Below are 12,713 nucleotides of genomic sequence, written 5' to 3' on the forward strand. Positions count from 1 at the left end.
GACATTCTATCTGTTTGTATTAATGTTCCATGTAAAGCCTTTTCAAACTGCTTAATTATGTTTATTAATCAGATATTAAAATAAATGAATGAATACATGATAATGCTATTTTGCTATTTTCCGTCATTATTTAACTAAATTGCAATGGCAGTAATTATTTTTTTCTTCTATTTAAACCATTTTCTTTAATTAAAGCACGGGCAGGTTTATAAAATCCCAGAATCTCATGGTCAGATGCTTTTTCAAGAAAATATTAGCACAACAGTTCCACTTTGTGAGGGTAATTTCATTAAAACTCAATTTGCAAATTGTTTTGTGAAAGAAAAATAAAACGGTTAATGGGACATTACCAAAAAAATAAAAGCATGGTTACGCTTTAAATTAAATTCTTAAGTTAAAGTATTTAAATTAACCTTAATACTTCTAATATTTATTTTGAATAATCAGGAAGACTCCACTGTTACCAGTATTCTAAACATTGAAGAGATGGATTTGACACAGGCGTTGACAATCCTGAGAGAGAAGCTTTTACAGTTTGAACAAAGCGTTTAGCAACTCAAGCACAATAAACGGGGCCAGGCAGTAACTAACCTTTTGCCGCTTTTCATTAAGGTATCATTTATTATAATTCTTTATTGTATTTTTATTTCATTTCCTGTATCCTGTAAGTGTTAGGTATCCTGTACATTCCACTAATACCACAATGACCTGACTGAAAATAAATGTAATAACTAATGAGGACACATTTCTGAATAATGCATGGTCATTTTTTTTTTTCTGAAGAGGAACTGTTGTAATTATACTAAGTGTACAGGTGGGTAGATCACAGTAAGAGTGCTAAATAAAATGAATGGTTTGTCATGTACATATTTCAGGTTAAAACTGAAGTATATTGTACACTGACTGGCCTATGAATTGGAGAATGTAAGTAAAACTGGAAAATTCCCCTAGTCCTATGTGATCAGGTGATGTGAGAGTTGTGTGCCACTATTCACAATAGTGTGTGCCCCTGTAGTTGGCTCATCCTTTAACACGTTGGCTGCATTGACTGACGTGACATCAAGATGTCATCTGGAATTGCACATTTTATAAAAAACAACCAGTGGAAAGTAGAATTGCAGTTACATGTTTTTCAGTCATGTTCTACAATGGCCGAAATCACAGGACGCTTCAACACTGGAGAAGACAAACAGTGTGCCAGGAAATGTGCACTGGGGGCTGTGAAGCCATTCTCAAATGGGCTTGGCCATTCACTGTAGATACACATTAACTTGTATGTTGGATTTCAATCAAAAACGTAGTTTTACTATTTCAACATTTTATATTGTTGTTTGGATTTAAAAAAATGATCCAAATGACAACATATAGATGGACATTTAGATAGTGATGCTGAGATTTGAGATGTACAAGAAACCAAGGTTACTACAGACCACTGTGCACTTGGTAAGAACTAACGTATTTAGAAATGTGAGCATGGTTAAGTAGAGGTGTGATACAATAAGGGTGGTGAAATTGAGACTGCAAAAGCTTAACTTTGTTTTGTTTAAGATTACAGAGAACACTGCTGAAGAGGAAAAACTGTCCAACATTCAGACCTTCAAGGCTGATGAAATCGCTCAATGCTGTTTTTAAATATTGGAGAGAAATTAAAATACAAGCCAACAGGTATTTTTTAGCAGCTAAATAATATAATCATACACACAAACACTGCCTGGTTTACAATTAAATTGAGGTTACCAGCATCTAAAAATAAAAACTATTGGTTCAGTGGCGGGAGGTATTAATCCTTTACTCATAATTTCCATAGAAGATAATGGACCATGTACTGTATTCCTTAACAAGGTGGAAGACACAAGAGCATGTGATGTTGTTTTCCGACTTCCAGTAATGGACAGTCGGCTTAAAAACAAGACTGCATGATGTATAAAAAAGTTACAGAAAGACAAGCAAATCTAAACTTTATTCAGTCGTTTTAACTAGAAGTTAATGATTGGTGCCCTCATCCTCTCTATCCCCAGGCTGAGTGTTCTTAAAACTTTTCTTGAAGTATTATTAACAAACTAACAGATAAGAATTCCATAGGTCATTTTCTTTACAAGCACTCTGATGGACTGGCGTCCCGTTTAGGGTGTAGTCCTGTCTTGCGCCCTGTGTCTGGGTTAGGCTCCATTTCACTGCGACCCTGTAAAGGATTAAGTGGTTAATGATGAGGGATGGATGGATTTTCTTTACAGCATCTTTTTATTACACCATAAAAGAGGAAGGTAGCTGTAGGTTGCTTGGTGTTAAAGTATCATTTTAAAACCTTTCTTTTTTGTTTGTATGAAAACCAACATTAAAATAAAAAACAGGTCTTTTCAGTTCAGCGCACTCTTGTCTAAAAGAAAGAAAGCGTGATTATGTACAGAAGTACTTTTTTTCACATTACTACTTCTTGTTTTAAGGCCACTTTTAAGTACAAAAATGCTGATCCATTTGAAAATAAAATATCAGACATATAATGCCACACCACTAGCAGTTGAGTTTCTCAATATCTAAATATAAAATGTAATTGATGGGGCAAAATGGTTGAGGCCATTTTCTGAGAATTGAGTTATTTGTTACTTTGATGTTCTATAAAGAACATCATGTTAATGTATCAAATGCTCTTCATTCAAGGTCAATCTGGATTTAGATATTCTTTGATCCTATTGCCAATAGATCACTATATTTCTACTGTGATAAAGGTGGTGTTTATCACAATGGGTGTTTGAAAATTGAATGTTCAATTTTAGCCAACATCCCTATGTTGACTGTTTAGGATATAGTTTGACTGAGAGAAACGTTTTTTCACATTATATTCAGTAACCTCATGCCTATGGTTTTGCCCTGATTTTTTACAGAGGACGCTCGGTTTGTGATGGAACAGTTCATGCAGTGGAAAGAAGAAGTGAGCACTAACAAAGGATGGCTCTTATTAAGATCAGTTTGGTTATTATGCAGTGTTGACTCAGTGAGTAATACAGTATGATTAAGCTTCATATTTATCATTCTAGTAGAAGAGCTGATGGTGTACATGTTTGCACATCTCCAACAGAAACATAAATAAATGAATTTGCTGTGAATTAGGAACTAAACATTTGTAGCTGCTGATTCACGATGCATCCAGTTCTGGTTGCATTTCAGTCAGGTGGCTATAACAAGCATTTTTATTTTGTTTTGTTTTGTAATTAAACGTGAACTGTTTCACTACTGTCTTTCCAAAATAGCCATATTAGTTATTGTGGTAGACTTGCCAAGTAAAAGAAAAAACAGGTCAGGCAGATTTTCAGCATTACTGTCGGAGAAGGAATAGGACAACTTTAAACAACCCTTAAACATTACAGAACTTAACTTAACAAACAGAGTTGAATGGTGACCATATATAAGAAAAACATGAAGAAAAACATCTTACTGTTATAGCAACACCACTCATAACCTTTCAGAATGAAAAAGGGGCGATTTTTGTAACTATTCTATAGGTCCTTTAGGGATGCTGAGTTCAGTGTGGTAGGGCTAAAAGGTTTATGCTGGCCAATCACTGAGTAAGGACAAAAAAAACTAGCAAATCACAAGCAGCTGACATTGCCTTTTCTGAGATTGCAATAAAAAAAAAAAAAAAAAAGTATTTTGTAAAACGTACCATAGCACCATTTGTTCCTGGTAAATACTTACATTGATTTAATAATATTTTCATATGTAACTGCAGTGTTTTGTTATATTAAAATTTCTGCATTTTAATGCGTTTCCATACTCTAATAATATGTTTTGTGTATGGAAACAAACAGTGTTTGTGGCACTTTGAAAATATATCCCTGCTGTATTTATTGCAATACATGCTTTATTTAAAAAATCAAAGACTAATGCATTTTTAAAACACTTTACTAAAGAGATGCCTGTTTTGTTTCTTCTTAGTAATCAGTAAGCATCATCATTACAAGTGGAATACCAGCCAGTATTTTAAAGTGTCTGTATCTGTTTGTAGCTTTACCATCAAACAGTGAAACAACTGAAGACAACCATTAATTCCAGGAAATCTTCACTCGGGTAAGAATTGTAGGAATAAATAAGACAACCTTCATTTAAATTGTTGTTCAAAACAATTGATTCTGTCATTTTTAAACACATGAAAAAATGTGATTGAGCAGAATTGAAACATCTAGCTCTGGGTATACCTTCTTAGTAAAACCAAAATAAAAAAATTAATTAGTAAATATCTGCACGGATCCACAAATAGGTAGATACAGCGATCTACCACTACCCAAATAAAATGTAAACACGTTTCTAATTCTAATTTCGAAACCCTTTTTTTCTGTACATTTCCTATAAACCTCTTGCATCATGTCACCTACGATATAGACACTAATACACTGTAATCAAATTTAGTAAACCCCAATAAGATTAATCAATTTACCAGATTGCTAGGAGACTAAGGATTGCATTCTAAAGATCTGCAACAGTATATTTACTTTATACCATACTACTCCTACCACATTTACAGGCTGATTTCCTGATTATCCATCATGTGATTGTTGAAACAAATGGCATGTCTCCCTGTACACGAGAGTATAATCAATACAACCTTGGATTTTCAAAACACCTGATTATGAGAATCTTTGTTGCAAGTGATGTACATAAATACCCCACTTGCTTTGAAGAATAAATAACTAAGGATTTCTGTTTTCTGTTATTTCAGACACTATTAAGGCTGTTCAGTGATCTGAACTGTGTGGAGGAAATGGTATAGACACATGAACTACAAAGTCTTATTATAGCCATGACCTCCCTTTGGGACCAATGTTGCTCTTCCTGGAGAAGATCTGCATCTCTTATACGAATTGCTATTTCCAGGCTTTAAATACAGCCAAGTCATTACAAGGTGAATATCTCCCTTTATTTCACGTGTATTACTGTCATATTGGGGTCATGTGATTTTTTGGTTTCCTAACCCTTTGAAGATGTTGGCTTCATACTTGGTACACAACTATATTCAGTTTTTCTCATGGTCAAGTTAAATTGTGGATACTGTACAGTTATTTTACAAAGTTCATATCTGAAAAAATATTTAATGAAATGATTTCGTAATTGCAGGCTTTTATAAACCCTGATATTGACCTCTGACCCAATATGGCTGCTAAATAGGGGTCATGCGACTTATATTAGACTGTACAACTGTAATGAATATTTGGTATATAGCTGCGTTGTTTGATTTTCTCAGTTAACTTCCTGTACAGTGTTGTACCATTCCACTGCCACATTGTTTAGCCTCTGGACATATCAATGATACAGATTTTTTTTTTTTTTCAAACTGTGAATGGTTTCTCAGTTTGTGGCAGGTAGTACATGGTCAATTAATCCTGGTATATACAGTACTAGGAACTTTTTTTAGCCTTAATTTCAACCACCTGATACAGAATTATAAGATACAACTGTGTCGCAGAAGTCTATGGCAATGGTAAAATAATACATTATACGAATATCAGCATGCTTTTAATTCTGTGATCTGTCAAATAACTTTCATTAATCATAGCTTAGGTGCAGTAGGCAATGCCACAGAAATGCAGAAGACTTTGTGCTGTGGCTGTATGTTTTTAAATACTGTGGTATTTGTAAAACTTGCACCAAGCTTGTACATTCCCCTTAAAATACTATACATATCACCTTCCTGTTATATTATTAATCTAATTGCAGCACAATTACCAGAAATATAGGTTAGGTTATATCATCTAGAAAATAAAAAACAAAGATGTGTATTATTTGATGCCAGATTTATACAGCACAGTAAAAAACAAAGTAAACAACCAACCAAATGTAAAACAAACTAACAGAAAATAATATGTTTTTTTTACGTGCTTGCAATCCAATATGAAACCACTCATTCGGTTTCTCAGTATATACCTCTGTTGGTAAAACAGAGGTATAAGCATGCACACTGCATGGTAAAATTGAAATACAACAATGTTGGTATCCCGGTTTTTAGCAACTTATTGGCTTATATTGCGAAGTAAAAAACCAGGGATTCCTTTGGAAGTTTCTTTTACCACAGTTTTTTTGATAGTCATTTTGAATCAATGTGTACAAACTGAAATTCTGTCTACTAGATAGATATGCAGAAAAAAAGTTTATAAACACTAGTCTGTTCTGCCCATAGAGGGTAAAGTCTTAGGAAATAGAAATCCCATTTAGCAGTATGAGTGTGAACCTTTGAACCTCTGTGAACTTCATAATACTGCAGATCCCTGCTGGAATGTATCCCAGCACACAGACTACCAAGGATCTCATCCAGTTGTGGTCTTCAATCAATAGATCGGGCATTATCTTTTGTCCCTTGCAAGTTCACCAGTTGTCCCCCCCGCCCCATTCCCTCCCCTGCTACTGATATGTTTTAAGCCTATCGCTATGAGAGTGTAGCAGAAAAATAACAGACTCACATATACTGTAGCTTGGCAGCTGTCTTTTTTCACAGCAGCCTCTGTTTCTCTACATTTTTTTCATGTGACTGACTGTTTCTAAGTCTGGATCTCTTTGTGTGGTCTAGTCTTTACTCAGTCATTCTCTATTGCTGTTTTTCTGCTGTGGTAAAAGCATATTTCTGGGTTCAATCAAGCTCAAGTTGTTTGCAAATTCTCCTCATGTCATAGTCAATTATGTTTGAGATGGTCAATCCTTCCTTTGGCCCAGAGTTTATAGTCATAAGTCGTTTGGGATCTGATAGTCACAAAAAAAACCCCATTTATTTCTACTGTACATTTTATTTTATTTGGCATTTTGTTTATACAGGAGTGAGGCAGAGATAAATGAAGAAAATAGGAAACCTGTTGAGGATCTGCTGAATTTTATAGCTCATCTTACAGTTCGTGGACAAGCTGAGTTAAAAGTTGCTATTTGTGTTTCGAACACTCACCCCCCAGAATTCCGATGTGATCCACAACTCACAACGGGTATTACAGATGTATTGCTATTACTGTTTTAATGTGACAATCAAAGGGGATTACATTACAATATATACTAATGTCCACAGTGATGAAGTATAACATACTTTTTGTAACAGGGTTTGCAAGCACAACATTTATTTTCCAGCTGTACTCATGAAAGCAGTCTTTTATCATGTATCTGTGTACTTGTTTGGAAGAAGATGAGGCATCGGATATGAAAGTACCAAATCTCAAACCCTGGTTCTCATTGCAATTGTTTTTGTGTAAGGGTTTGACTAGATTCCTGCATGTTTATCCATTTTGTGTTTAAGCTTCCCTCCAGTGAAGAAATTCCCATAAATAAACACATTTTCACCATCTGTTATCTCAGAAACCATTTGAGATACAAGCTTCATACTTGCAATTTTATAAACATCTGCAGATGTCCTTGACTGTAGACTTACAATTGCCTTTTTTCATGTTGGAGGCTGGACTAGGGCAGCGTACTGAGGCTCGCCATCTTGGGCGCTCACAGCCAGCAATTTCAAACCTGGTGAGACGGTATAACCAGACACACTCTATCAATGACAGGCCACGAACTGGGAGACCAAGAGTACACCTGCCCAAGATCGACAGATCATTTTACATCGTCTTCATGATGTCAGCTGTTTATCAGCACAATAAAAAGTCACTGCACCTGCTCTAAAACAGTTTGTCATTTTTCGATCACATCTAGTGAATTTTTTCCAAATATAATTGATAAGTTTATTTTGATGCTCAGTATATGTATGTCACAAACACTTTTATTTAAATGGAATGATTAATTCCAAACTTTGCTAAAGGGCCAATAGCAGGTGCTTGGTTGTCAGGATTTCCCCTTCCAAGGTTGTGCAAATTACAGATGATGGATCAGGGCCATTCTTAACTTCATAACTTGTTGTCCAACCTCTGTGTATTGTTTGCTGATCCCCATTACAAATAGTTATATTGGATGATGTTCTTATCCAGATTAGTCCCTGCCCCATGCAGGTGGAGATTTGGGGATCAGTCTGTAACATATTGTACAGGGAATATGTCAAGATAAAGAATTTGTTTGGAGAATTTAACTTGTATTTTCCCTTCTCTCAATCAGGTACAACTGTGAAAAAACCTCCCAGCTTTTAAGATATTGCAGTCAGCATTCCAACAATCAGGAAGCACCTACATCTGCACCCAAATTCCTTCTACCATTAAACAGATCTGGACTTGGACAAGGGCCAACTTCTTCCTGCTGGAGTGGACATTGCATTCTGTCTCACAGCTTGCTGACTCTATTTGTTTGAAGCCTCTTCAAATCCACAGCCAGTTCTTTCAGCTTGTAGAGATGATGGTTTTTGAATTGGATTACATTCCCCATGAAACCTTTAAAAAAATTCAGTATATTCTCAAGGAAAACTTCTCTATAAGGTTTACCATGGCAGCCTTGAAGTGCTTTTACAACCTAACCGTGCACACGGTACTGTTCAATGATGTCTTTAGTGACTGTGGGTTGTTGAAACAGCTTCTTGATGAGGTCTTGAAATAAGCGAAGATCCTGAGAAAAGCAGGTATAACAGGTAAAGTCTTGCAACATTACACCCACTTTTATCTTTTAACTTGCATGAGCAAATATGTGACAGCTAGGCTGAAAACAGCACTAAGCCAGGTAAAGGCAGAAACAACACAAATGTAAAAAAGGAATTAAAATGAAATTTGAACTGGCTAATTATAAATACTGTCATCTGACTAGTAAAAAAAAAAAAAAAAAAAAAAAAAAGGACAAACAACCCAAATATTAATAATAATAAAAAAATGGAAAAAACATTCTGTTTGAGAAATTGGTTCAACATGCATAATTTTGAAATCACAGTCTAGTTCTTATATACTAAAGGGAAAAATAAACTGGTGAATGAGCAAGATGCCCAAAAGGGACTAACAACTGCAATGCTGAAGGTTGTTGCTGCCTTGGTGTTGAGATCTGTGACGAATACTAGTAAGGACAGAACATATGAAATTGCTTTCTTACATATCTTTTATCTGATACTGTTATCAGTTTGATGTTTCTCTGCTGTTTTACTCTTGGCAACCTTTTCGTAAACATATTGCAGTGTCCCTATTCTACCTGCCCTGTGTACCACTTTCATATACAAATTATACTATGTTCTACCATTTCCATTTTTAAAATGAAATTCTAGGAGCTCCTCCCACTTAAAACATGATAGGCACTAGATACAGCTGCAAATATAGTGGTAATGGGTATGTGCTCAATGGATTATCAGGTTGTACAATATCACTGACGTTCTGTTTCACTACAGCTTAAAACTCCCCTGAAAGTAATCCAGGTTTTCAAATTTAGAATTCTAATTAATGAAGGTATATTTAACCTTTGTTTTTGCTTTTTAAGTTTTTTTTAAGTGACTGTGGAATGGTTCCATACATCAAGATTTTTTTTGGATGACCAGCAGTACCAGCTTTTCACTTTTTTGTATTCTGGAACAGCTGTCAGTTATAAATCCAGAGGAATACATGAGCATAGTAATTGGGGCCTTGTACTCTTCCACTGAAGGGGAACTGCTGTTAAAACAGGACCTCCTCCAGGTATACAAGAAGATGAGTCTGTGCCATGATGACATATAAAAAAAGGATATGCATTTGTATCAGAGTATTGGTAGATGGGATCAAATAAAAATTGAGCAGGGATTTCGATTTTGTTTTATAGTAAGTCTTAACTGCGGCTGTCCCATACAAAACCTGATTGTGTTTATGTTTTTCCTTAGTTGTTGTTTTGTGTTGCAGCGCAATTACTTCTCCCAATGTCAAAAAATAAATTGGCTTCCCTAAATTATTCCTAGTTTGACTCTTTTCTCCTCCAAGCCTCCACTTCACCACCACTACACGCCAGCTGTGTTTTTTCCCTCTAGGTGCCAGTGACTCTCCAGCTTCTGGAGATGGCTTTCTGCTGAGACCATTTGCTATCCTAAATACAGATATTACTCCTGCTATGTGAATTGTTTTGTATGCCTCTAGGCAGAATCTAGTCCTGCACACCATATTTGTTTATATCAGAAGGATTTTATATTACCACATTTTATATTTAGATGTTACCACTCTGCATTTAGAATATTGCACAACAATCTTTTAATTGTATCAAAAAAGAAAACCTCAATTTTCTGTAGGTATTTATATTTTAAGATTCCAACATTTTAAGTGATAGAAAGGCAACTTGATACAGCTTTGCAGAAGCAGTATATGCCTGATCTTTGAAATGACTGCAAAGTGGAAGGTCTTGACCGAATGTAGTTTTTGTGTCTAATTTTGACAAATAGTAACACATTTAAAACATAATAAGCAAGTGAATTTATTATCCTAGCCTTTGGGAGTTTGATATCATTACAGACAAATTCAGATTGATTTGCTAATATATATTTAGCTGTTAACTCAGCTTCAATTTGATTATACTGCCAGTCTTCCAGTGTGACACACCAGAAATTATGAGCAATATCAAATCACGGAATGTGAAATAAATTCAATTAGGTCTAACCAAGTTACTGAGTTACAGTAGACATCGTTTTTATAGATTCAAGCGCAAGGAATTCTAACTCGCAGACGATTAAACTGTAACCGAGTTAATGCCTGTGGCAATGAGATTTGCTCCGACCTTTACTGAAATGTGTCAAAGCCATTCTGATTACTTCTATTGGTGCTGATTACATTTTGCTTCCCTTCATGACACATCACCCATTTGATACATTATCATGCTAAATTGAATAGCTCTAATTTAGTTCACCGGAGTCCTCAGAAGTATTGCCCAAAATGACACATTATTTATTTAATTTGCAACAGAAAGTGCTTGCTTTTAATAATTTAGAAGTAGAACTTCCTAATTGGATTTTTTGTTCAACACCTACCAATGTTTAAAAATAAATTCAATGTCTCAATATTTATTGGAGTGCAGTGTTAGTGTATACCAATGCATGTCAAAGTGAATCAAATTATAATCAAATTGTGTTTATTATATTCTTTTTAAATGTATATTTGCATACTGCATTTCTGTAATGTATTATATTTAATCTGTAGATAGCTGCATTATAATTGATACTGGTTTGTTAAATACACTTCCTTCTTACATTTATAGTATTAAAACATATAACATGTCTATTCTATTGTACCCTCTATTTTGCAGTCTCTTCTTAAAGTGCTAGAAACACCAAAAGGCTGCTGTGCCTTCAGAACGGCAGGTGGATTTAATGGATTATTATCTTTGATAGACATGGAGGGAGCTCTGTGTGACCAGCCTGCTGGAGAATGGGCTACAGTGGACCTCGACAGTAACATGGATCTAATTCCATTAACACTCCACACCATCACAGTGGCTATCCACCTGGATCCAGTAAATAGTCACTTTTTTCAGACCTTTTTTGGGCTGCTTGGTTGCTTCAATGAGGAGGAACTTTTAAAGTCTGACATAGACCTTACTCACTGTAGGACATTCACTGAATTTGTAGATTTTGTTAAAAACTCCAGAGAGCCAATACCATTGTCTTTGCGTCATTGTCTACAAATTGTGACCTGTCTTGAACAAGTGGCCAGAGCAGCACTTAACATAGACTATTCTGAAAATGTGTAACAAGCTCCTGACAGTTGTGAGCCTCAGGCAGATGAGGAAAAAACATCCACCCAGAAACAGAAGAAGGGTTTTTCTCTCAGGGGGACCAGGTTTCCATTAGATTAATTAGAAGAGCTGCTTGCAGAACATCCACGATATCTAGTGAATTTGAGAGCAGGTATGCTTCCTTTTCTGTTTTGAACATCATGGATGTCTTGGAAATCTGTGCATAGTGTACCTCTTATTATCATCTCGTGCAGTTGAGGCGATGGGACCGCAAAGCAAACTGAGCTGCTCAAACTGAGTTGCTTAAACTGGGGAAAGTGATTTATGTTATAATAAGAGATGCCCTACACACGACATACTAACTTATTACTTGGGATTGTACTCATAAACTACAATGTATTTGAAGCTTTGAATTTACTGTTTGTTTTGAGTAGATTGATTGGTGAACCCATGATAGTACATCCAGGTGCTATTTGTGTGATGATAACCCTTGCTTTCAAAAATATACAATTAAGAAAACACACAGGTACATTCTCATCCATCTCTCACTACATTTGCACTGGGAATTAGTTACCAAACTATGGTGCCTTTTTTCTTGAAAAGAGACATTTGCCTTTTTTTTTTTACATTTAAGATTTTGTAATTCTCAAATGTGCCAGTTGTTTAAAAAAAAAAGAAGAAGAAGAAAAAACTCTCACAACACACTTGTTTATCATTTTGAAGTTTCCAGCTGCAGTTTGCAGTCACTGATCATGTTCAGTCGTTAGTGAAGTCCGAGAGAAATTGACAGATCATGTGCATGTCTGGTCTTCTGCACACACTCCTAACTCACTGCCAGACCATTCTGGGTAGCACTGCTCATCCTCTACATCTGTCCATTTTAAGGATCTTTGAGAAACTGGCTTCACAAGCTATGGAGCATAAATTACTAAGGTCTGTATCTTTATTTACGCTTTTCAACAAGTGCACTATAGTACAGTTTTTGTGAAGATTTTGTAATGTAGCTGTTAAAGAGAAAAGAAATGAAACATCTAAATAAAAGTTATTATATTTAAATGTGTATTCTTAGTTTATTGAGCTAATTTTCAGTTTTAACAGTAATTCTTAATTATATAAAAATTGAATATATTCAAAATAGTAATTTTTTTCAT

The 12,713-nt window shown here is 35.2% G+C and overlaps 1 pseudogene; it reads left to right on the plus strand.

Annotated features, from left to right (window-relative positions):
- The first annotated feature begins 4,799 nt into the window (after window positions 1–4,799).
- LOC121321651 overlaps window positions 4,800–12,713 on the plus strand; it is a 40,011-nt pseudogene continuing 32,097 nt past the window's right edge.

This window comes from Polyodon spathula, chromosome 10 (genome assembly GCF_017654505.1).
Source record: "Polyodon spathula isolate WHYD16114869_AA chromosome 10, ASM1765450v1, whole genome shotgun sequence".
Lineage (NCBI taxonomy): Eukaryota > Metazoa > Chordata > Actinopteri > Acipenseriformes > Polyodontidae > Polyodon > Polyodon spathula.